At 40.5% G+C, this 27,696-nt stretch overlaps 1 protein-coding gene and 1 pseudogene across 1 annotated transcript in view; one reads left to right on the top strand and one right to left on the bottom strand.

The window, feature by feature from the left end:
- CPEB3 (cytoplasmic polyadenylation element binding protein 3) overlaps positions 1-27,696 on the bottom strand; it is a 206,665-nt gene that overhangs the window by 64,340 nt on the left and 114,629 nt on the right. The window lies entirely within an intron of this gene.
- Positions 2,536-5,244, top strand: LOC105515929 (annotated as a pseudogene).

Below are 27,696 nucleotides of genomic sequence, written 5' to 3'. Positions count from 1 at the left end.
CCGTCTAATTTTTGTATTTTTAGTAGAGACAGGGTTTCACCACTTTGTCCAGGCTGGTCTCACACTCCTGACCTCAAGTGATCCACCCGCCTCGGCCTCCCAAAGTGCTGGGATTACAGGTGTGAGCCACTACGCCGGGCCCCAGGTTCCTCTTGTAAAGAAACTTACGAAGTAGATGAAACAAACATTTAGACAATTAACTACTCACTACAAAGCTGAGGGAGATAAGTGGGGAAAAATGTGTCACTAAAATCCTAAGGAGCAAAGGCCCAACTTGGGAGAATCAGCAAAGACTTTAAAAAGAGCAACAGATATTCAAGGGTCCACCTGTGGCACTTGTGGCCACACTGGCATTCATAAATGACAACTGAGCAAAGGCCCATCATGAACCAGTCTAAGCTTTCAACTTCTCTACAACCCTGCTAGCTCTGCTAAATCTCTCAGCTGTCATTCCTTCTGCTACTAACCTCAAAGGAAACCATCATCAATAGTGTTCTCCTCTGGTACACTACATATCAGAAGAATGTAAATGGCAGAGAAGGATAAGAATCCCCACATACAGAAGATTCTCACACATCAGAGGTGTTTAATTCATAATCAACTGGCTAAGAAGCAAAACTCTCTGGAGTCCTGGGCAACATGTAATGGCAGTGGCAATGGATAACGGCTATTCATTTTTAGCCTTTTCTCCAACTGCCCATCTACTATACAGAGCATCCAAGCAAATACAGCAGAAAAATAGACCAGCCACTCCCCAGCATAGCAGGCAGAAACTAACACACAGGAGAAGGCACCAAACTGAATGGGCAGCCATGTAGTTGCAAGAGAGAGACTGTCAAGGTTTTAGGACCCAGAGCTGTTTTCTGGGCTTTAGTCTCATGCTGCATAGGTCAGAAGATTCTGTTGGTGGCTAGTCAGGAAAAATAAAACCTGACTGCAAAACTAAAAAAGACAATAAATACATCACTTCTTCATATCCTCTTTTGCAAACAGTATTGAACTATCATCAGGTGCTAGGGAATCTTAAAAATTCAGTATTTTCACTTAATATGAGAACATTAATTCTACTTGCTAAAGATAATATTAGAGATAAGAGGGTTAAATAGTCCAAATATCACGAAGCACGAAGAGGAGGTCTCAGCAGGTTCTTTCAAACCTCCTGTCTTACCAGGTTAAATACTGGTACAGATATCTACAAAGATTGTAAGCATATTGAATATCCTGCAGTCAGAGTACCCATCTATGTATATACTGTATTATGCACACATCAAAAAGGCCTGGTGATAGGGCATGCCCAGTGAGTTGGGGCTTTCTCTTATTCCTTGCCTCAAAAAGGCCTCCGGGCTGACTCCATCTTTCCTGCACATCACTGCCCACCCTCTGCAATCTTCCACATCAAATCCAGGTTTGCATTGACCTTGGTCATCCAAAGAAAGGGTGATTGTCTCCCTACAGCAGCTGAGTAGCTCCCACAAAAGCATGCAGATTTTCACTTAGGCCCATCTCACAGCCATAAAACATCTACATTGGCAGCAGATAGAGTAAAAACAACTGGGAGTCACAAGTAAAAGCCTGCTACAAATACTATTATCAAAAGAAATATCTACAAACAATTTTTCCTTTCCCAGGAAATGGTCCATAACAGTTTACCAACTTCTTCAGGAAGGCTCTTTTACTATAAATAATCCTGTGTCAAAACAATTATCTTTACTCTGAGGTCACCAAGCTGACATTCTCTGCAACGGCAATATTCTCTCAGCACTGGAGATAAGAGATGTGGCTGAACTCCCCCCAACCCCCAAAATCTGGGCTGTAGTCCAACAATTTATTTCAACCCTATTTCCCACTTTAGGCCTTCCAACCAAAACAAAATTCACCAGAAACACCCAAAATCACTCTTGAAAACAACTTTATGATATCTTCACCTGCTAAAACACCTTTTGATACTTCAAGTTCAAGCAAACCCAGATGACAACAGAAATCAGAGGATTTTTAAAAATCAGGAAGAATCTTTCAAACACATTTCCCTTTTGATCTTGAAAAATTTAAAGTCAAAGTAAACAAAGTAGAAAAAAGATCCCTTCAAGAATAACAAGATCAATGTGAGGCAGAAATTCATTCAATGATTTACTAAAAGGTAAATTGCACATGGTACTATGAAAAGCGTTCTGGACTAGGAGACAGAAGGTCTAGATTTGGGTACAAGTCCTAACATTTACTAGCTGTGTGATAATAACAGCTAATAGCTAGCATTTGTTGAGATTTACTGTATACCAGACACTGTTCTAAGTGCCTTGTGTACATTAACTCATTTTATCTTCACACACACCCTATGCAGTAGGCCCTATTTTGAATTCTGCATCATATTTAAGGAAATTACACAGAGTGATTAAGGGACTTGTTCAAGATCACCCCGTAAGTGGTGGAACCATGAACTTGAATATTAACATTTCTGAATCTTGGCTCTCTTCTCTGTCAAATGAAGAAACTAAATATTTGTTCCAATTACCTTACAGAGATGTAGGTTGTGAGATAATGTATAAAAAGGTATTTCATACACTAGGGAGTCATGTGAGCATTGATTTTTCTTTTACTGCATTTTCAATTATTTCTGTAATAGATAAAATTAAAGTTTTTGCATATGGTCTCATTATAAACATTAGAATTCAAATTAATAATATGCACTTTCTATTTTGCAGTTACAAGCATTTGGTGAATAAAGAGAAGTAACCTAGATACTGAAGAAAAGCCCCAAAGTTACTTGAATGACAGGCTGAATATTACTGCAAACAAACAGTGGGTGACTGAATATTTGCTTTCATATATGATTAGCTATTTCCCCCACAAGAATGTCAGATGTAGTATTATTTTCTGATTTTAATACATTTTTAAAGTAAAAGCCAATTATGCCTATAAATAGAGTTTCTCTATTAGTTTGAAAGGTATTAAAAAAAAAAAAAAAAAAAACTTGGCCAAAAAATTATCAACTTCCTCTGTTCTCTCTTGCCCTCTGACCCAGTAACAGATAATATGATTATAAAACTCTTCCAGTTTCAGAAATGGTAACCTGAGGAGTATGTGGGGGCTTCAGTGATGTGGTGAGCTATGAGAGGCCCTCAGCTCCAAGCCAGTCTATGAAAGCAGATGGCTCTGGAGGGAACAGGAGCAGTTTCTAGTCACTGTCACCAACACAACCCTGGGTTACAGGTAGAATGGATGGCTGAAATTTCCTTGCTTTCCCACTGATGCCAAACAGGTTGGGGAAGAAGGGTAGAACACTGAGGGATGTTTTTTCAATAATCCTAAATTGACGAATGCAATTTTCTGGGAGAAAAAGGAACACTAAGGTTTGGGGAAGAACTTAATTAGGATAATTCCATTTCATTGGCCAGGTGTGTTAAGTGTAAATTTAATTAAAATATTTTTTTTCTTTTTGTTTTTTTGAGACAGGGTCTCACTCTGTCGCCCAGGCTGGAGTGCAGTGGCATGATCTCGGCTCACTGCAACCTCCACCTCCCAGGTTCAAGCAATTCTCTGCCTCAGCCTCCCGAGTAGCTGGGATTACAGGTGCCTACCACCATACCTGGCTAATTTTTGTATTTTTAGTAGAGACGGGGTTTCACCATCTTGGCTAGGCTGGTGTTGAACTCCTGACCTCAAGATCCACCTGCCTCGGCCTCCCAAAGTGCTGGGATTACAGGCATGAGCCACCACGCCTGGCCAATTTTTTTCTTTTAATACCTGAGAACACATTAAGTATAACAACCTCTAAAACATTCTTGGCTACCTTTCAAAACAAAGCTTCCTGATCTCTTAAATACCTAATTTTTCATGTTATAATTTTTTAATACTTGATCCCTAGTACAAATTATCAACAGCTCTACTACCACAACTATCAGGTACTAAATGCTCACAATGTTCTAGGCACTTTGCTAAGAAACATTTTACATGTTAGCTCATTTTATCCTCACAGTAACTCTATGAGGTAAATACAGTTGTTATTATTACCATTTTACAGATGAGGAAAATGAAGCTCGGAGAGGATAAGGGAATTTTCAGATTAAAACCTAGGAATGAAATCTGGAATTAAACCAGATCAGTTTCCAGAGTCCATTAATTTATGCCATCTCATCTAAAAATGGCAAGATAAACTTTTCAATATCCCTAATAAAGAACTTGCCTTTAAAATATCCTTGTGACAGTGACCATTTGACAGTTTTTTTGTTTCGAGACGGAGTTTTGCTCTTGTTGCCCAGGCTGGAGTGCAATGGCGCGATCCTGGCTCACTGCAACCTCTGCCTCCTGGATTCAGGTGACTCTCCTGCCTCAGCCTCCCAAGTAGCTGGGATTATAGGCGTACACCACCATGCCCGGCTAATTTTTGCATTTTTAGTAGAGATGGGGTTTCACCATGTTGGTCAGGCTGGTGTCAAACTCCTGACCTAAGGTGATCCACCCACCCTGGCCTCCCAAAGTGCTGGGATTACAGGTGTGAGCCACTGTGCCCGGTCTGACATTGTTTTAATAGCAGTAAGTGGTCACCCTGTGCTTTAGTCCTATAATTTAAGGCCTATGTACATATAATTGCTCCAAAGCCCATAAAAACTATATTAAAGGATATTCTATAAAACAATGGGCATGGACTCTTCCAATGATATAAAAGACAAAAAGCCTAGGGAACTGTCTAAATTAAAGGAGATTAAAGAGATATAACAACTAAATGTGGAACCCAAGATCGCTGCACTCTTGCTGAGACATGTTGGTCGACATTGCCTCCGAGCTCACTTTAGCCTTCAGTTCTGTATCAGAAATGCTGTTCCTTTGGGAACCACGGCCAAAGAAGAGATGGAGCGGTTCTGGAATAAGAACACAGGTTTAAACTGTCCCGTGTCTCCCCACGTCACTATCTATAGTTGGTCTCTTCCCATGGCGATGGCCATCGGCCACCGTAGCACTGGTATTACTTTGAGTGCAGGAGCCTCTCTTTTTGGCATGTCAGCCCTGTTACTCCCTGGGAACTTTGAGTTTTATTTGGAGCTCGTGAAGTCCCTGTGTCTGGGGCCAGCACTGATCCACACAGCTAAGTTTGCACTCGTCTTCCCTCTCATGTATCATACCTGGAATGGGGTCTGAAACTTGATGTGGGACCTAGGAAAAGGCCTGAAGATTCCCCAGCTACACCAGTCTGGAGTGGTTGTCCTGGTTCTTACTGTATTGTCCTCTGTAGGGCTGGCACCCATATGAAGAATGGAGGTTCCCAGCATCATCTTCCTATGCATTATTACATTCACCCATCTTTCTATTTGTCACTCTTATCTCCAGCTTGGGAAAAGTTCTCCTTATTTGTTTAGATCCTTTGCGCTTTCAGATCCCCTTGGAGCAGCAGAGTACCTTGTAGACCACAATAGTGGAAAAGGGTCTAGTTTTCTCCTTGTTTCCAAAGATGGGGTGGCTGCAAAAACTTTTTTGCCCACAGCTTGCCTACTCCTGGGACTAGAAGCAGTTATTCTCTTTCCATATTGGACTTCGATTTGTGCTGAGAGTCAGCTTTTGGCTCCTTCCTGAAACAGTGGAAACAATACCAGCTCTGTGGCTTCTGCCCTGGGGACTGGGGATGAGGCTTTGGGTCCTACTGCCTGTGGGCTGCAGGCTTAAAGGACAATTCTGTTCATTAGTGAGAGCCCAGGCCATTAACACCTATGCAGTGTTATTGAAAGAAGAGAGATGAGGGTGGAGGGGAATTAGTCTATCCCAGCTAGAGGGAGATAAAGAGGGCTAGTTAGTTCTTGGCGCAGCTGCTTTGAGGAGGAAATATATATATATAGCTTTTGACACAAGAGGAAGATCCAGAAAATTATCACTGAACATACTAAAATTATTTCTTTTTCTTGCATATCCAGAAAACTCTCTTAATTTTATGCTTTCTCATACAAGTCATGTACCATTTTTTTCTGAAACTAAATTAAAATACTCATTAAAAATAAATAAATAAATAAACGCAAGTTGTTCTATCTCTTGACTTCAAGTGGATCTTGGATTTAAAAAAAAAAAAAAACAAATTGCTAGGCCGGGCACAGTGGCTCATGCCTGTAATCCCAGCACTTTGGGAGGCCGAGGCGGGCGGATCACTAGGTCAGGAGATCGAGACCATCCTGGCTAACACAGTGAAACCCCGTCTCTACCAAAAATACAAAAAATTAGCTGGGCGAGGTGGTGGGCGCCTGTAGTCCCAGTTACTCGGGAGGCTGAGGCAGGAGAATGGCGTGAACCCAGGAGACAGAGGTTGCAGTGAGCCGAGATTGCGCCACTGCACTCCAGCCTGCGTGACAGAGCTAGACTATCTCAAAACAACAACAACAACAACAAATTGCTGTAAAGGACATTACTGAAACAATCTGGAATTTCTAGTTCTCAGGAGATATGTGCTGAAATATTTAGGAGTGAGAGGTCTACAGTTTGTTTTTTTTTGAGACGGAGTCTTACTCTGTTGCCCAGGTTGGAGTGCAGTGGTGCAATCTCGGCTCACTGCAACCTCTGCCTCCTGAGTTCAAGTGATTCTTCTGCCTCAGCCTCCCGAGTACCTGGGATTACAGGCAAGTGCCACCACATCCGGCTAATTTCTGTATTTTTAGTAGGGATGGGGTTTCACCATGTTGGCCAGACTGGTCTCAAACTCCTGACCTCAGGTGATCCACCTGCCTCGGCCTCCCAAAGTGCTGGGATTACAGGCGTGAGCCACTGTGCCCGGCCTACAACTTACTCTTTTTTTTTTTTTTAGATGGAGTCTCGTGCGCTGTCACCCAGGCTGGAGTGCAGTGGCACAATCTCGGCTCACTGCAACCTCCACCTCCAGGGTTCAAGCGATTCTCCTGCCTCAGCCTCCCCAGTAGCTGGGACTACAGGTGCGTGCCACCACACCCAGCTAATTTTTTGTATTTTTAGTAGAGACAAGGTTTCACCATGTTGGCCAGGATGTTCTTGATCTCTTGACCTCGTGATCCACCCACCTCAGCCTCCCAAAGTGCTGGGATTACAGGCGTGAGCCACCACACCTGGCCTACAACCTACTCTTAAATGGCTATTGGGAATGGCTCAGTTCAAACAAGCACCTAACCAAGGAAACTGAGACCAGACTGGGGTGTGGGAGAGAACTGGTCAAACTAGTTGGGTAATTTTATTATTATTGAGCATTACATTTAAATCACAGGCAAGAATGCTAAGATTATTTAACACCTAATAAGCCTAAGTATTGTATTGGTGCTTACACGCACTGCCTCACAATTTTATGTATATATATATATAGAGAGAGAGAGAGAGAGAGAGAGGGAGAGAGACAGAGCGCGAGTGAACATGCACACACAATTGTGGCAAAATGCTAACAATTGGTGAATCTAGAAGAAAGCTACATAGGTGTTCACTGTAATATTCTTAGAGCTTTTTTTTGTAGGTTTGACATTTTTCAAAATAAAAATTTGTGGGAAAAAAAGTACAAGGTCTCCCATTCTAAAAAGAGGTATATAGTTTTGTTTTTTTGTTTTAAAGAAGCAACAGTTCTTAAAATCAACTAATACTATTAGTAATGTATTTGTTTCAAGTACCAACTACAAATGGAAAAAAAAAATTCAGCTTGTGTTGCTGTGCCCAGAACCACTGCAGCATTCATAAAATGGCAGACCAAGGAATGGCTGGTTTCAGATTGAGACCAACCCTAGAAGGAAAGGTCCATGACCTGGACAGAGAGGCAACTCTCTCCTCTCACAAAATCAGGCTTCCTATTACCAGTGACCTTCCTAGAGAAACCTAAAGGGCACTGCTCTAGCCAGAGCTGCCTGAGTTCAGACTTTTTTTGGCACAGGCAGTCTGTCCTGAACATTCTCTCTGACCTTGGCTTTCAGGTCAGAGGACTTACCTGGTTTGCCTCAGGAGACTTTTTTTGGATTCAATTCAAGGGTACCAAAAACATTTAGGAGGTGCCAGGTATGATGCTAAGTACTGAGGTTGCAAAGATGAACAAGCCAAAGAAGAACCCTCACCCAGAAAAAGTCAGACTGTAAATAACTAATAAGCAACATTAAAAGTGTTATGTTGGAGGTATGTCCTACAGGACACTGGGAAGGAAAAAAGGGAGCAGATTTGTCCAAATATCAGGGAACACCAAAGAGCAAAGGCCATATCTGAGCCGGCAACTGATTACTTTTCCAGAAAGTAAGGACATTCCAAGTTCAGGAAGGTGCACAGGCCGAGGTATGGAAAGGCCAAAGGGTCAGCTCACTTGGAGAACAGTGAGCAGAGTTCATTATAGGATTGAGAGTGGTGGGTGGGAAGAGTTGAAGCAGCTCATCAATCCCTGCCTGCAGCAGAGAGCATTCACTGTAGGTCTCTGAACTGAATCTCTTAACTCATTTTCCTCTTGAATGAGGATACTTGATCTCCAAGATTTACTCAACACTTATGTAATCTACGCACTGCAGGGAAATACTATCAGGAGCAAATTCTTGTTCTTAAGGAGTTTATATACTAGCACCAGAAGATCGTATAGCATAAATACACAGAGAACTCTAGCTCAGGAACAATGCATTAAGGATCCTAAGAAGTATTTTTGTAAACATATTTTTAAAAGTTGAACTTCACAGAAAGAAGATCACTTTCGGAGAAGACATGAATAGAGAAATCAGGAAAGGCTTTCTGTAGGTGGTGGCACAGGGGCCAGACCTTAATGGTATGACAGGTGAAAACACTGAAAACACGGAGAAGACATTCCAAGGCAAACAACTAACCCAAATTAAGATGTAGAGTAGCTCTGCAGATAGATACTGCCTAAGTGCACGAATTCCTAAACATTCCCCTTAAGATTCAGAACTAAACATATTTCTTTAACAATATTTACTGTGTGGGGCTGAGACTTGATTCTAGCCTGTTTTATGTTTTCTGTGACACTAGTAACTTTCTTTGTGGGTTTGTTGCTTGGCGGCAGGGGTGGGAATAGTTGGGAATGGACAAGAAAATAAGCTGGCAGAGTAGAACCACCTCAGAGTTCAAAATTGGTAATCTACTTCCTGTGTTCTTAGTAAAGTCTTGCAGTCCAGGGCAGTGACCTGGGGCATTTGGACTTAAAATCTGCTGTTTACATAATCACACATTCCCTATATAAAGAGGTCCTTGTGAAGTCTGCCAGTCTGTCAGTTCTAGTCACAGTCAGTTCAAACAAGCACCTGACCAAGGAAATTGAGACCAGACTGGGGTGTGGGAGAGAACTGGTCAAACTAGTTGGGTAATTTTATTATTGAGCATTACATTTAAACCACAGGCAAGAATGTTAAGATTATTTAACACCTAAAAAGCCTAAGTATTGTATTGGTGCTTACACGCACTGCCTCACATAATCCTGTTAACAACCCAATGAGTAGTATTAACTCAGATAAGTAAACTGAGGCTTAAAGGTTAAATTACTTGCTCAGTGTCATATACCTAGTAAATGCTGGTGCCCATGTCTGAGTCCACAAACCTAGCTTATGCCCCACTGCCTGTTACGATCCCTCAGTCAGCAAACAACTAGGGAACTCTGTTTCAATCCAGGTGATGCTCTCCTATAGACAGATGAAGCTTTAGTCTGGCCTTGTGCATATACTGCCTGAGCTTTGATAGTCTCATTTCTTCTCCTCCCTGGACTTTAATATTCCTCTGATCAGTTCTTAATGCTGTTTCAAATGAGTCTTTTCTGTGCCACTCTTCTCCAGATTAAAGTGGGGCCATTCTCTTTTGAAAGACAACCCAGGTCTTTGGTCTCAGTTTTCAAAAAATTTCACCAGACCCTCCCAGCTGGCTTCCCATTCCTAACTCTTCAATTAACATATCCTCTCTTGGTCTCACCTGCTCATAGCCTTAGCCCTATCTAACTACCGTCAGCAAGTTGCAACCCAAGCCATACCCTCTTCTAAAACATCCTCTCTGCCTCAGTCTGCCAAATTTCCACCTTCCATTTCAGTTCCTAAAGTCTATTTTTTCCTCAAAAAAAGTTCTCATCAGGAGGAGTTATGACTTCTCTGAACTAAAAAAGCATTTCCCCCATCCCATCACCTCTGCCTGCTCATAGCACAGTGTGTACTTATGTGACCTTGAACAAGATGTTTATGTTATTTATGTGGCTGCTGAAGCTTTGTCCTGTGGCCTATATATTCCTAATGACTTCTTTCTGTACAGTCCCTCAAACTATAAATGCTTTGGAAGCAAAGACTAACTTTATAGTTCATCTTCAGTACAATGCGGAAGAGACAAGTGTTTATAAAAGTGTAAACTGAGAGTGTGCTAAGCTTTTAAAAGCAAAGATAGATGAACTCCATCTGTCAAAACAGAACAAAACAAAACACAAAGCCCACCCTTGCTATCACACAATGCAGTTTCCATGTTTTTACAAAAAAAATCCTTCCTGGGTATGAAAACCACAATCAAGTAAAATATTAAAATATAAGATTCATAAATCACCAAACAGTGTGAGCACTATAAGCCAGGACCTGATTTTTTTTTTTAAAAAAAGGAAGACAGAATGTTACTCAAAAGATGACAAACTGCAAAAGGTTAAATACAGGCTAAAACCCTTGGCTTCCCAACTTGATCAGTTTACGTAACTCAGAAGGTGGAAAAACTTGGAATCTGGCCTAAAACAACACTGACTTATTTCCATTCAAGTTATGCTACAAGGGAAAAAATGTGAAGTTTGAAAACTTTCCTTTCCAAAGCCAGATTTAGACAAGTTGAAGGAAAAAGAAATAAATGCTACACTGCAGCCCACTGCAGCTCCACAATGGCCTGTTTTTGCCCACTCAAAGTACATTCCTCTTCCTTGTTCCTCAAGCAGTATCTCCTTAGCTACCTGGCTTGTGTTCAATCCGAATAGTATGTGGCCTGGCTTGTGCCAGGTTCACAAACCATGCTGGTATTGGATAAACTTCCACAAGTACATGACCTTGGTCAAGAGGATCAAGAGGTCAAGAGGACCAAGAGGGCAAGCTAGCCTAGCAGTGCAGTGGACATACAGAATCACCAGTAGAAATAGCCATTCAGGAATACAAATTTTTCTAAAAGTGAGTGGGAATCATTAGTGCACAAGGGTTTGGTCACTCTTGTATAAAGCTGTGTGCCTATTATTACTTCTGTTCACCTGGACCCTGTGCCCCTAGACTGCTGAAGCTAACATTGTAAGCTGCCCGAGTAAGCTGAGAATGACAGCCTCCTCCATTCCACTGCCAGCATCATTGGCTTCTGAAAACAGTTTCAGAGCCAGATGGCCAAACTCCTGTACAATATCTGTAGCTGGCTGCCATCATTGCTTTTGCCCAAGAGGCCTCAACAGTGGTAGCATAGCTGTGCTCATTGCACAGCAGAAGCCAGCTCCTTTCCCTGGGCCCATATTCTCTGTCCCACTATGAGAGGTGAGGCTATTGCAGTATCAGCATCAGCTCTTAGTGCAGAACAAGGGGTAGAAGGCTCAGGGTGGATAAACATTTTTTGGTAGCTCCAGTGACAGCAACTTTGGAGATGGGATATTCTCCCAGTGGGCAATGAGGGAGGTTATGCTATCTATCATCAAGCTTGTCGTGTCCATCTTATCCCCTAGTGGCCACATTCACAGCTGCATGCTAAAGTAAACAGAATTCTTTTTTTTTTGTTTTTTTAAGACAGGGTCTCACTCAGTTGCCCAGGCTGGAGTGTAGTGTGGCACAATCTTGGCTTACTGCAGCCTCTTTACCTCCCCAGGCTCAGGTGATCCTCCCACCTCAGCTCCCAAGTAGCTGGGACTACAGGCATATGTCATCATGCCCAGCTAATTTTTGTATTTTTTTGTAGAGATGGCATTTTACCATGATTCCCAGACCGGTCTTGAACTCCTGGGCTCAAGTGATCTACCTGCCTCGGCCTCCAAAAGTACTTGGATTACAGTCATAAGCCACTACACTTGGCCCTATAACTTCTTTTACTAAGTAGTCAAGGATTCTAGGGCCCTATCATTAGGATGACCTATGTCACAGCTAGGTGTTAAAAGATGAACTGGGTCAATCAAATTCCCTCTCTCTGGAATTTAACTAGAAATATGAAAACTATACAAACTGAGTCATGATGATGGTGGGAGATTACAATGGATAATTTGTAACTTCCACTGTTCAAATCCCTGCAGCTTGCCACACCCTAGTACAGCCTCCATGATACCTGGTTATATTATAGCTCCTGTTCTTGGACTCCCCTTGTCACTCATAACCACACCTCTGATTTGATGTAGCACAAAAGAACTTATCCTTATAGTCAAATAACTCATCTACCAAGCAGTTCACCCATGTCCAGAAATAGTGTGGTATTATCCAGGAGGCAGAATTCCATGGTTAAGTTATGGCTGAAGGGCAGCTCAGACCTACAGCCCCAGTGTAAACCACCTCTTTGGAAATACTCCAGCTATGTGAGTATGACAAACAGAACACGAAGGCTCAGGAAAAAGCCAAGGACTACTTTCGTTTTCAAATGTTAAAATGTATGTTGGGTCATATAGCTTAAGATGCTAATTTTAATATAAAATCCAGCCTTGTAAATAACAGCATTATCTATCAGATTATATAGCTTAAACCTGTCCTCCTTTTCCACAAATCATAAACAGCGGCAAAACAAATAAAAATAAGTTTATTATCCACCAGGTAAAATAGTATAAACTATTGGTCTGTCAGGTTCAAGTATGTCTAATAAAAGCTGTGTGTTCTTATGAAAAGATGCTTCACCTCTTTCAGTCGCAGTTTAAAATAAAGGTTACACTAGAATAAGACAATCTTTGAGGAACTTTCCAGCTCTAAAATGTGCTGGGTTCTACTTCCTGATCAAGTAATGAACTCATCGTTTGCCAGGATACAATTCATTCATCTAATAGATACCTGAAGGTCATTGAGTCAAGTACGCAAACTACTTGGTACAGAGCAGTGAACAAATCATAAAAAATTCCCTGTGCTCATAAAACTTACCTTGCAGTCTGGTAAAAAGTCAGAAAAACACATCTAATCTTTTCAGGTCATAATCAGCATTTTAAAGAAAAATAAAATTAAGGTTAAAAATAAATTGGCCAGGCATGGTGACTCACATCTGTAGTCCTAGCATTTTGGGAGGCCAAGGCAGGAGGACTGCTTGAAGCCAGGAGTTCAAGCCCAGCCTTGACCCCTTCTCTACTAACTAAATAAATAAGCAGACAGAAAGAAAATGTGAGTAAGAGGAATACAGAAAAAGAGGATACAGGGGCTAGACATTTGGGTAGTGTCTAAGGGCTCCATTTAGAAATGTGGGGGAAGGCCGGGTGCGGTGGCTCACGCCTGTAAATCTAGCACTTTGGGAGGCTGAGGCAGGTGAATCACCTGAGGTCAAGAGTTCAAGACCAGCCTGGGCAATATGGTGAGACCCATCTCCACTAAAAAATACTAAAAATTAGCCAGATATGGTAGCACACACCTATAATCCCAGCTACTTGGGAGGCTGAGGCATGAGAATAGCTTGAGCCTAGAAAGTGGAGGTTGCAGTGGGCCAAGACTGTGCCATTGCACTCCAGCCTGGGCAGCAAAGTGAGACTGTCTCAAAATAAACAAAGAAATGTGGGGAAAGAGAGTTTCAGATAAAAGGAAGTACTAAGGCCCCCAGAGGCCTCAGTTGTCTTGTTCAAAGAATAGCAAAGTAGTCAGTGTGGCCATAGTGGGTAAGGGAGAGAATGATAGGAGATAATGTTAGAAAACACCCAAAATTCAACAGATGAGACCTAAGAGAAAAAGATTTAAAACACTTCAAGTACAAGACTCATACCAATGCGGCCCATGGCTTCTTCAAGAGTGCACTATACGCCAAACACAGAAGCAAAAAGGTAAGTTCACAACCACAACATACCATTTATCTGACTTGAAACTAAGCACAACATTTGATACAGATGTCCAAACTGGCAAAAACTGCATAAAGAAAATTGCTTTGGGAAGCCAAGTAATAGCAAATCTGGAGTTATTAATATTTTCATTTATTTTAACTGTGGTTAAGTAACCTTCACAAAATTTATCCTACAGAAAATAATCTAAAAGAGAAGGCCATGTACAAAAATATATCAACAGAAGCGTCATTTCTAATAGCCCTTCAGAAGCATCCAATCTTTTGGCTTCCCCGGGCCACACTTGAAGAAGAATTGTCTTGGGCCACACATACAATATAGTAACACTAATGATAGCTGATGCGCTTAAAAAAAAAAAAAAAATCACACACAAAAAAATCATAATGCTTTAAGAAAGTATACAAATTTTTCCTGAGCTGTATGTGGCCTGCGGGCAACAGATTGGATAAGCTCGGCCTAGATGACCAAAAAGCAAGTCAGTTATGGTACAAACTCCTTGAAAGGTGGCCTCTTTAAAAATATGAAAATTGGGAACTAATTAAACTAAAGAGCTTCTACATAGCAAAAGAAACTATCAAAAGAGTGAACAGACAACCTGCAGAATGAGAGAAAATTTTTGCAAACTATGCATTTGACAAAGGTCTAATATCCAGCATCTGTAAGGAACTTAAACAAATTTATAAGAAAAAAAATAGCTCCATTAAAAAGTGGGCAAAGGACATGAACAGACACTTTTAATAAGAAGACACACATACAGCCAACAAACATACGAAAAAAAGCTCAGTATCACTGATCATTAGAGAAATACAAATCAAAACCACAATAAGATACCATCTCACTAGTCAGAATGGCTATTATTAAAAAGTCAAAAAATAACAGGTGCTGGCGAGGTTGCACAGAAAAAGGAACGCTTATACACTGCTGGTAGGAGTGTAAATTAGTTCAGCCATTGTGGAAAACAGTGTGGCAATTCCTCAAAGCCCTAAAAACAACTACCATTCAACCTAGCAAACCTATTACTGGGTATAAACTCAAAGGAACATAAATAGTTCTATTATAAAGATACATGCACATGTATGTTCACTGCAGCACCATTCACAATAGCAAAGACATGGAATCAACCTAAATGCCTATCAATGGTAGACTGGATAAAGAAAACATGGTACATATATACCATGGAATAATATGCAATCATTAAAAAGAACAAGATCATGTCCTTTGCAGGAACACAGATGGAGCTGGAGGCTATTATCCTTACCAAAGGAGTGAACAGAAAACCAAATACCACATGTTCTCACTTATACATGGAGCTAAATGATGAGAACACATGGACACATAGAGGTGAACAACAGACACTGGCACCTATCAGAGGGTGGAGGGTGGGAGGAGGGAGAGGATCAGGAAAAATAACTAATGGGCACTAGGCTTAATACCTGGGTGACCAAATAATCTATATAACAAACCCCCATGACCTACACAACAAAAAGACTGGAAGGAGATAGAAAACTGATGATGGTTGGTTCTGCTGGGATGGTTCTGCTGTTCTGCTGGGATTATTCTTATTGTTTATAAAATAACATGTTCAAAGAGAACCAGATTGCTTTGTTCTGGTTCTACTACTTCATTATAATACTAAGGTCTAGAATCAGAATAACAATAGAAAATACTGGGATCATGTAACTGACAAGAGGGCCTTCATATCTACTCTCTCTGGGAGACTAGATCAATTCAGGAGAGAAAAAAAAAATCCTTCAAGGCTCTTTCTTCCATTTTTCTTCTACCTCACAACATCCCTGTTGGGCATGGTAGCTCACGCCTGTAATCCCAACAATTGGGAGGCTGAACTGAGAGGATCACTTGAGCCCAGGGGTTTGAGAACAGCCCAGGCAACAGAGCAAGACCCTGTCTCCACAAAAAATAAAAATAAAAAATAAGCCAGGCATGGTAGTGAGTGCAGCTACTCAGGAGGCTAAGGCAGGAGGATTGCTTGAGCTCAGGAAGTCAAGGCTGCAGTGAGGCATGACTGTACTACTGCACTCTAGCCTGGGTGACAGAGTGTGGCCCTGTCTCCAAACAAACAAACAAAAAACAAATTACAGCCACACTTCCTTCATTTCTCCAAAGGCCCAAAAGCCTTTTTTCATACTTAGTTCTCCCTGTATGATAGTCCTCTGTTTGGAATTTGCTTCCCTACATGTTCTAGCTAACTCGTCAATTTTCAGGTCTGCTTAAATGCCATTTTCTCAAACAAGCTCTCTCCATACTCCCAATCTAAACTGATGCCCCCTTTTTAGAGTCTCTACTGCACTCTATTTTTCCTTCAGATAATTTATCAGTTTGTAATCATGTTTACTTTTGTGACTATCTGATTAATTTCTTATCTCCCCCATAGGAGATAAGAATACCTGTGAGGTCTAGGACCAAATCATGAAAACAAACAATGTGACTTTTATGCCTTCCTTCGCCTTCCATGGTCTCAGTGGTGCTCTGAAGGGTGACAAGCATTTCCTTACTCGTGGTCCACAGACAAACTGATCCATAAGGCTCTGTATATCCTAAACGGGTCATTAAATGTCTTAATGGCCCTTGTGCTGAAAGAGCTGAAGTCTGCATGGCTTCCCACTCCGCTAGCTCAAAAACATGCAACGAGACCGTCCATGTATCTGGTCACCTGGCCATTCCTTCCCCTTGTGGCTTTTTTTTTTTTTGCCAGCAACTATGGTCTATCTATGTGAATATTAAACTCTCAACAATCCATTGAAAATAGTCATGCTTTTACAAATCCTACTTCAAATCTGCACCAAGGTAAACTTGCCAGATGAACAGATGATTCTATTTCATTACATATATACTATCTGAGAGAAAGGCTAAAGGGCTCAATAGTGGATGGTTCATGTTTTCCTTTCTAGTTACACATAAGCCTAATACAGCCAAACAAACGTTACCTAATGGCCAATGTGAGGTGACCTAAGAAAAATTATTATCAGCAAGAGGGGGCATTATTAAGAAGGCACCAAATAGTTTGAGGTGAACAATGTAGATATTCCTAACATTGGAATAACATCAAATTTCTTTAGGCTCTCCCCAAACAGGTCATCAACCTTCAGACTTTAGCTGAGAGCAAGACACAACAGGAGCCAACAGTCTAATAATTATTTATCTTCCCTGACCCCAATCACCAAGAAAGCAATCTGCTCTCTGAGGATGCAAGCCTGAGGACCAGAATTAGGAGATCAGATTCTCTTCTTGGCATAGCTCTCACTGGTCCATCTCAACACCTAACCTCAGCTATAAAATGAGGGCACCAGCACTAATATACTGCAATGTACTATATTTCTGTATTTAATGCTGTTATTTTGGAGTGTACCAAGAGCTATCTGTGGAGGTGCTAAACTCCATACTGCTCTGAACAACCCTAACATGCTTTTCAATTCTCAGTTAACAATTTAAGTAGGATGTTATAAAATACAGCATATACACAAAGAAGGCAGAAAACAAGAATGCTGATCCAGAAACTATTAGACATAACATATAACTTAGAAAATAAAAATATTTAGCTTGGAAACAGAAACTGATAGCCCTTTAAGTACCTAGAGTTAGATGTCACAATGATGACTTATTCTGTCTTACTTCATAAGACATCATTGACCAAGGAGTAAAGATTTCAGGGAAGCATTTGACACAATAGACAGAAACATTTAATAACTAACTAGGTCTACAAATATAAAGACTTCTTCTGAAATAAACTGCGTCCCTTTGTCACTGGATGTCTCAAAGCAAAATGAGCAATTCTGTGGGCTATTTTGGAGCAGGAGTCAACATACGTTTTCTGTAAAGAGATGTGTGTGCCACACATAATTCCTTAAAGATGTAAAAAAAAATCCTAAGCTCACAGGCCATACAAAAACAAGTAGTTTGTTGACCCTTGTTCTAGAGAAGCACTGTTTAACAGAAATGTAACATGACTCACATATGTAATTAAAAATTTTCCAGTATATATATTTTAAAAGGTAAAAAGAAACAGGTGAAGTTAATTTTAATATATTTTTAATCCAATATCTCCATAAAGTTATTTTAACATGCAAACAAAATTATTTAAAAAAAACTAAGCCTTTGAAATGCAGTGTATATTTTACACATAAAACCATATCTCAAGTCAAACTAGTCACATTTCAAGTGCTCATTAGCTACATACAGTATCAAGTAGTTCTAGAAAAACTGTGCATTTCTTGAGAAACAGAAGAGATGACCTTCCAATCAATATTCAATTCTAACAACTCAAATCAATGAGGAAAAAATTGGACCAGCCTATAAACAAAACTGGGGCATCTGTCAAGCTACCTGAAAAAATAAAGCTGGATCCTTTCTCGTGCCTTACTCCAATATAAATTCCAGAACAAAACAAGATGTCAATGTAAAAAGTAAAGTAATACAAGCAACAACAAAAAGAAAACATGTGGCCGGGCGTGGTGGCTCACGCCTGTATTCCCAGCACTTTGGGAGGCCGAGGCAGGCGGATCACGAGATCGGGAGATCGAGACCATCCTGGCTAACACGGTGAAACTCCGTCTTTACTGAAAATACAAAAAATTAGCTGGGTGTGGTGGCGGGCACCTGTAGTCCCAGCTACTCTGGAGGCTGAGGCAGGAGAATGGCATGAACCCGGGAGGTGGAGCTTGCAGTGAGCCAAAATTGCACCATTGCACTCCAGCCTGGGCGACAGAGTGAGACTCCATCTCAAAAAAAAAAAAAAAAAGCAAACAACATGTTTAGTATTTTCTTATTGTTTTGCAGTGGGAAAAATCTTTTAAGGCATGTCATAAATATAAAGAAATCATAAAGAAGACATTAATAAATTTACTTATATAAAAATTTATAATGTTAGTACTACCAAAAAACATTAAAGAGAGTCAAAAAGTAAATGACAAATGGGGGGAAATATTTTAAACACAGACCAAAGTGTGATACGGTTTAGGTCTGTGCCCCTGCCCAAAGCTCATGCTGAACTATAATCCCAAGTGTTGGAAGAGAGGCCTTGTGGGAGGTGATTGGATCATGGAGGCAGATTTCCCCCTTGTTGTTCTCGTAATAGTGAATGAATTATCACAAGATTTGTTTGTTTATGAAAGTGTGTAGCACCACCCACTTTGCTCTCTCTTTCTCCTGCTCTGGTCATGTAAGACATTCCTCCTTCCTCTTTGCCTTCTGCCATGACTGTAAGTTTCCTGAGCCCCCACCCTAGTCACGCTTCCTGTAGAGACTGTGGAACTGTGAGCCAACTAAACCTCTTTTCTTTATAAATTACCCATTCTCAGGTAGTTCTTTATAGCAATGCAAGAATGAACTAATACAAACTGTTTTTTAAAACTCTTTTTTTGACCAGGTGCAGTGACTCACCCTTGTAATCCCAAGACTTTGGGAGGCTGAGGCGGGCAGATCACAAGGTCATGAGTTCAAGACCAGCCTGGCCAATATGGTGAAACCCGATTTCCACTAAAAATACAAAAATTAGCCAGGCACGGTGGTGTGCACCTGTAGACCTAGTTACTCAGGAGGCTGAGGCAGAAGAATCGCTTGAACCCGGGAGGCGGAGGTTGCAGTGAGCCGAGATCATGCCACTGCACTCCAGCCTGGGTGACAGAGTGAGAATGCATCTCAAAAAAAAAAAAACAAAAAAAACACTCTTTTTTTTTTTTGAGACCGAGTTTCACTCTGCCATCCAGGCTGGAGTGCATCCAGGCTGGAGTGCAGTGGCACGATCTCCACTCACTGCAACCTTTGCCTTCCGGGTTCATGCAATTCTCCTGCCTCAGCCTCCCGAGTAGCTGGGATTACAGACATGTACCACCACGCCCAGCTAATTTTTGTATTTTTAGTAGAGATGGGGTTTCACCATGTTGGCCAGGCTGGTCTCGAACTCCTGACCTCAGGTGATCCACTTGCCTCGGCCTCCCAAAGTGCTGGGATTACAGATGTGAGCCATCGTGAACGGCCCTAAAACTCTTCATATAAAAAAGAATGTTTACATTGCAGTGACAAAAGACTTAGATCACAACACTCAATTTCCTTTGAATATCTGCAAAGCCTTCTCAAGAAGAATGGGTACAAACCAGCCCAGACAGCAAAGATAACAACAAATACCCAACTCTTCAATGCCCAGACATCGACGAACATCCACAAGCATCAAGACCATTCAAGAAAACATGACCTCACCAAATAAACTAAATAAGGCACCTAGGACCAATCCCAGAGTGACAGATAGTGACCTTTCAGACAGAGAATTCAAAAAACCTGTTTTCAGGAGCTGAATGAAATTCAAAATAACACAGAGAAAAATTGAGAATACTATCAAATACATTTAACAGAGGGATTCAAATATTTTTTAAAAATCAAGCAGAAATTCTGGAGTTGAAAACTTCAATTAACAAATTGAAGAATGAGGCCAGGCATGATGGCTCACACCTATAATCCCAGCACTTTGGGAGGCCAAGGTGGGCAGATCACTTCAGGTCAGGAGTTCAAGACCAGCCTGGCCAACATGACGAAACCCCATCTCTACTAAAAATACAAAAATTAGCCGGGCATGGTGGCGCACACCTGTAATCTCAGCTACTCAGGAGGTTGAGGCAGGAGAATCGCTTGAACCTGGGAGGTAGAGGATGCAGTGAGCTGAGACTGCACCACTGCACTCCAGCCTGGGTGACAGAGCAAGGAATGAGAGAGGATCCAGCTTTATTATTTTACGTATCAAAAAAAAAAAAAAAAAAAAAATTGAAGCATGCATCACAGTCTCTCAATAGCAGAACTGATCAAGCAAAAGAATTAGTGAAATTGAAGACAGGCTACTTGAAAATACACAATCAGAGGAGAAAAAAGAAAAAAGAATGAAAAGAATGAAGCACACCTATAAGAACTAGAAAACAGCTTTGAAAGGGCAGATCTGAGTTATTGGCCTTAAAAAAGAGGTAGAGAGAGAGGTTAGGGCAGAAAATTTACTCAAAGAGATAGTAACAGAACTTCCCAAACCGAGAGAAAGGTAACAATATCCAAGTACAAGAAGGTTATGGAACACCAAGCAGATTTAACCCGAATAAGACTACCCCAAGACATTTAATAATCAAATTTCCAAAGGCCAAGGATAAAGAAAGGGTCCTCAAAATAGCAAGTGAAAAGGAACGACATACAATGGAGCTCCAATACGTCTGGCAACAGACTTTTCACTGGAAATCTGACAGGCCACAAAGGGCTTAAGGAAAAAACTTTTATCTTAGGATAGTATGTGCAACGAAAATATCCCTCAAACAAGAAGGAGAAATAAGGACTTGCGCAGACAAACAAAAGCTGAGAAATTTCAACACCTGATCTATCCTACAAGAAATTCTCAAGGAAGTTATCCAATCTGAAAGAAAAGGACACTAATGAGCAATAAGAAATTATCCGAAGGTACAAAACTTACTAGTCAATACACAGAAAAATACAGACCATAACACTGTAATTGTGGTGTGTAAATGACTCATATCTTGAGTAGAAAGACTACAAGTTGAACCTATCAAAAATAATAACTATAACAACTTTTCCTGATATAGTACAACAAGATACAAACAATAAAAAGTTGAAAAGCTGGGGGGAATGCAGTTAAGGTACAGAGGTTTTTTCTTTGCCTGTTAATTTATGCAATCAGTGTTTTCATCAGTTTGAAATGAGTTGTAAGGTGTTATTTACAAGCCTCATGGTAACCTCAAATCAAAAACAGATACACACAACAGATTCACATAAAATAAAAAGGAAGCCAGAAAGGAGGTCAGGGAATCAGGAAAGAGGTTAAGGAGAAAGGGAGGGAGGGAGAGAAGGCAACGAAACTAGAAAACAAGTAACAAAATAGCAGTAGTAAATTCTTATCAATAATAATATTGAATGGATTAAAAAAAAAAAGTCCCATCTGCTGCCTAGAAGAAATACACTTTACTTATAAAGACACACACAGACTGAAAATAAAGGGATGGAAAAAGAAATTCCAAGCCAATGGAAATGAAAAAAGAACAGTAGTTACATCAGATAAAATAGATTTCAAGACTAAAACCATAAAAGAAGACAAAAGAGGTCATTAATATAATAATAAAGAGGTCAATTCAGCAAGAGGACATAACAATGATATATATGCACCCAACACTGGAACACCCAGATATATAAAGCATATATTATTGGAGCTAAAGAGAGATACAGACCACAATACAAAAATAAGCTGGAGACTTCAACACCCCACTTTCATCATGGTACAGCTCTCCCAGACAGAAAATGAACAAAGTAATATTGGATTTAATCTCCAGTATGGACCAACTGGACCTAACAGATATTTACAGAACATTTCATCCAATGGCTGCAGAAGATGCATTCTTTTTGTCAGCATATGGAACACTCTCAAGGGTAGAACATATGTTAGGCCACAAAACAAATGTTTAAAAATTCAAACAAAATTGAAATAACATCAAGTATCTTCTCTGACCACAATGGAATAAAAATAGAAATCAGTAACAAGACAAACTACACAAACACATGAAAATTAAACAGTATACTCCTAAATGACCAGCGAGTCAATAAAGAAATTGAGAAGGAAGTTTAAAAATGTCTTAAAACAAATGAAAATGAAAATGGAACATACCAAAACCTACGGGATCCAGCAAAAGCAGTACACTAAGAGGAAAGTTTACGGCAGTAAAGGCCTGCATCAAAAAAAAAAAAAAAGTAGAAAAACTGCAAATAAGCAACCTAGCAATGCATCTTAAAGAACTAGAAAAGCAAGCACAAACCAAACCCAAAATTAGTAGAAGAAATCAGAGATCAGAGCTGAAATAAATGAAACTGAAACAAGAAAACTATAAACAATTCAATAAAATGAAAAATTGGTTTTCTGAAAAGATAAAATCAACAAACCTTCAGCTAGGCTAACTCAGAAAAAAACAACAGAAGATCCAAATAAATAAAATTAGAGTTTAAAAAGGAAATAACCAATACCCCAGAAATTCAAAGGATCATTAGAGAATACTATGAGCAACTATATGCCAATAAATTAGAAAACCTAGAAGAAATGGATAAATTTGTAGACACATACAACCTACCAAGATTGAACCACGAAGAAATTAAAAACTGAAATGGACCAATAACAATAAGATCAAAGCCATAATAAAGTCTCCCAGCAAAGAAAAGCTTGAGACCCGATGGCTTCACTGCTGAATTCCACCAAACATTTAAAGAACTAATACCAATCCCATTCAAACTATTCCAAAAAAAATAGAGAAGGGAGTATTTACAAACTCATTCTACAAGGCCAGTATTACCCTGACATCAAAACCAAAGACATGGCTGGGTGCAGTGGCTCATTACCTGTAAACCCAGCACTTTGGGAGGCTGAGGTGGGCGGATTGCTTGAGGTCAGGAGTTCAAGACCAGCTTGACCAACATGATGAAACCCCATCTCCACTAAAAATACAAAAATTAACCAGGTGTGGTGACATATGCCTGTCATCCCAGCTACTCGGGAAGCTGAGGCATGAGAATCACTTGAACCTAGGAGGCAGAGCAGTGAGTTGAGATCATGACACTGCACTACAGCCTAGGTGACACAGTGAGACTCTGTCTCAAAGCAAAACGAAACAAAACAAAACAAAACAAAACCCAAAGACACATCAATAAAAGAAAATTGCAAACCAATATCTCTGATGAACATAGATGCAAAAATCTTCAACCAAGTACTAGCAAACTAGCAAACTGAATTCAACAACACATTAAAAACATTGTTCATCATGATCATGTGGGATTCATCTCAGGAATGCAAGGATGGTTCAACATATGCAAATCAGTCAATGTAATACATCATATCAACAGAATGAAAGATAAAAACCATATTACTTCAATTGACACTGAAAAAGTATTTGATACAATTCAACATTCCTTCATAATAAAAACCCTAAAAAAACTGGGTATAGAAGGAACATATCTCAACACAATCACAGCTATATATGAAAGACCCACAGCTAGTATCATACTGAACAGGGAAAAAAATGAAAGCTTTTCCTTTATGATCTGCAACAACACAAGGATGCTCACTTTCACCACTGTTACTCAACATAGTACTGGAAGTCCTATCTAGAGCAATCAGACAAGAGAAAGATATAAAGAGCATCCAAATTGGAAAGGAAGAACTCAAATTATCCTTGTTTGTATATTATATGATCTTTTAGAAAAACCTAAAGAAGGCCGGGCATGGTGGGTCATGCCTGTAATCCCAGCACTTTGGGAGGCCAAGGCAGCTGGATCATGAGGTCAGGAGTTCAAGACCAGCCTGGCCAAGATGGTGAAACCCTGTCTCTACTAAAAATACAAAAATATTAGCCGGGCATGGTGGTGGGCACCTGTAATCCCAGTTACTCAGGAGGCTGAGGCAGAGAATTGTTTGAACCCAGGAAGCGGAGGTTGCAGTGAGCCAAGATCGCCAATGCACTCTAGAGTGGGCAACACAGTAAGACTCCGTCTCAAAAAAAAAAAAGAAAAGAAAGAAAAACCTAAAGATGACACCAAAACTCTTAGAACTAATCAACAAATTCAGTAAAGTTGCAGGATACAAAATCAACATATAAAAATCAGTAGCATTTCTATACGTCAATATTGAACAATCTGAAAAAGAAATTTAAACAGTAATCATATTTACAATAGCCATACATAAAATTAAATATCTGGGAATTAATCAAAGAAGTGAAAGAGCTCTACAATGAAAACTATAAAACACTGATGCAAGAAATTGAAGAGGACACATCATACACAAAAAGGAAAGATATTCCACGCTCACAGATTGGAAAAAACCAATATTGTTAAAATATCCATACTACCCAAAGCAATCTACAGATTCAATGTAATCCCTATCAAAATACCAATGACATCCTTCACAAAAATAGAAAAAAAAATCCTAAAATTCATACGGAATCATAAAAGACCCAGAACAGCCAAACTTATCCTAAGCAAGAAGAACAAAACCGGAGGACTCACATTCCCTGACTTCAAATTATACTACAGAGCTATAGTAACAAAAGCAGCAAGATACAGGCATAAAAACAGGCACATAGACTAATGGAATAGAATAGAGAACCCAGAAATAAATCCATACATCTACAGTAAACTCACTTTTGACAAAGGTGCCTAGAACATGTGTTGGACAGAGGACAATCTCTTCAACAAATATTGCTGGGAAAACTAGATATCCATTGGCAGAAGAATGAAACTAGACCCCTATCTCTTGCCATATAAAAAAAAATTAAATCAAAATGAAACAAAAACTTCAAATTTTTTTTTCTCTTCTGAGATGGCCAAATAGGAAGAGCTCTGGTCTGCAGCTTCCAGCGCGATCGACACAGAAGATGGGTGATTTCTGAATTTCCAACTGAGGTACCAGGTTCATCTCATTGGGACTGGTTGGACAGTGGGTACAACCCACAGAGGGCAAGCCAAAGCAGGACGGGGCATTGCCTCACCCGGGTATAGAAACTGGGTATAGAAGGAACATATCTCAACTTCTCACCCGGGAAGTGCAAGGGGTCGGGGGATTTCCCTTTCCTAGCCAAGGGAAGCCATGACAGACGGTACCTGGAAAAAATGGGACACTCCTGCCCAAATACTGTGCTTTTCCAATGGTCTTAGCAAACGACATACCAGGAGATTATATCCCACGACTGGCTCGGCGGGTCCCACGCCCAAGGAGCCTTGCTCACTGCTAGTGCATCAGTCTGAGATTGACCTACAAGGCAGCAGCCTGGCAGGGGGAGGGGCATACGCCATTGCTGAGGCTTAAATAGGTAAACGAAGAGGCTGGGGAAGCTTGAACTGGGCAGAACCCACCGCAGCTCTGCAAGGCCTGCTGCCTCTGTAGGCTCCACCTCGCGGGGCAGGGCATAGCTGAACAAAAGGCAGTAGAAACTTCTGCAGACTTAAACATCCCTGTCTGACAGCTGTGAAGACAGCAGTGGTTTTCCTAGCATAGTTTGGAGAACGGACAGACTGCCTCCTTAAGTTGTCCCTGACCCACCTGTAGCCTAACTGGGAGACATCTCCCAGTAGGAGCCGACTGACACCTCATACAGCCAGGTGCCCCTCTGGGACAAAGTTTCCAGAGGAAGGTTCAGGCAGCAATATTTGCTGTTCTGCAATATTTGCTGTTCTGCAGCCTCCACTGGTGATACCCAGGCAAGCAGGGTCTAGAGTAGACCTCCAGCAAACTCCAACAGACCTGCAGCTGAGGGACCTGACTGTTAGAAGGAAAACTAACAAATAGAAAGGAATAGCATCAACATCAACAAAAAGGACATCCACACAAAAAAACCCCATCTGTAGGTCACCAACATCAAAGACCAAAGGTAGATAAAATCACAAAGATGGGGAGAAACCAGAGCAGAAAAGCTGAAAATTTTTAAAGCCAGAGTATCTTCTCCTCCAAAGGATTGCAGCTCCTCACCAGCAATGGAATAAAACTGGACAGAGAATGACTTTGACAAGCTGACAGAAGTAGGCTTCAGAAGGTTGGTAATAACAAACTTCTCCGAGCTAAAGGAGGATGTTCGAATTCATCACAAGGAAGCTAAAAACCTTGAAAAAAAGATTAAACGAATGGCTAACTGAATAAACAGTGTAGAGAAGACCTTAAATGATCTGATGGAGCTGAAAACCATGGCACGAGAACTACGTAATGTATGTACAAGCTTCAATAGCCGATTCGATCAAGTGGAAGAAAGGGTATCAGCGACTGAAGATCAAATTAATGAAATAAAGAAGAAAAGTTTAGGAAAAAAAGAGTAAAAAGAAACGAACAAAGCCTCCAAGAAATGTGGGACTATGTGAAAAGACCAAATCTACATTTGATTGGTGTACCTGAAAGTGATGGGGAGAATGGAACCAAGTTGGAAAACACTCTTCAGGATATTATCCAGGAAAACTTCCCCAAGCTAGCAAGGCAGGCCAACATTCAAATTCAGGAAACATAGAGAATGCCACAAAGATACTTATCGAGAAGAGCAAACCCAAGACACATAATTGTCAGATTCACCAAGGTTGAAATGAAGGAAAAAATGTTAAGGGCAGCCAGAGAGAAAGGTCAGGTTACCCACAAAGGGAAGCCCGTCAGACTAACAGCGGATCTCTTGGCAGAAACTCTACAAGCCAGAAGAGAGTGCGGGCCAAAATTCAGCATTCTTAAAGAAAAGAATTTTCAACCCAGAATTTCATATCCAGCTAAACTAAGCTTCATAAGTGAAGGAGAAATAAAATCCTTTATAGACGAGCAAATGCTGAGCTATTTTGTCACCACCAGGCCTGCCTTACAAGAGCTCCTGAAGGAAGCACTAAACATGGAAACGAACAACCGGTACCAGCCACTGCAAAAACATGCCAAATTATAAAGACCACCAACGTGAGGAAGAAACTGCATCAACTAAAAGGCAAAATAACCAACGAACATCATAATGACAGGATAAAATTCACACACAACAATATTAACCTTAAATGTAAATGGGCTAAATGCCCCAATTAAAAGACACAGACTGGCAAATTGGATAAAGTGTCAAGACCCATCAGTGTGCTGTATTCAGGAGACACATCTCATATGCAGAGAGACACATGTAGGCTCAAAATAAAGGGATGAAGGAAGATCTACCAACCAAATAGAAAGCAAAAAAAAAAGCAGGGGTTGCAATCCTAGTCTCTGATAAAACAGACTTTAAACCATCAAAGATCAAAAGAGACAAAGAAGGCCATTACATAAT

The sequence above is a fragment of the Colobus angolensis genome, unplaced genomic scaffold, assembly GCF_000951035.1.
Source record: "Colobus angolensis palliatus isolate OR3802 unplaced genomic scaffold, Cang.pa_1.0 Scaffold270, whole genome shotgun sequence".
In the NCBI taxonomy this organism is placed as follows: domain Eukaryota; kingdom Metazoa; phylum Chordata; class Mammalia; order Primates; family Cercopithecidae; genus Colobus; species Colobus angolensis.
Note: the sequence above shows the minus strand (reverse complement) of the source record. Positions and strands in the feature narration are given on the sequence as shown.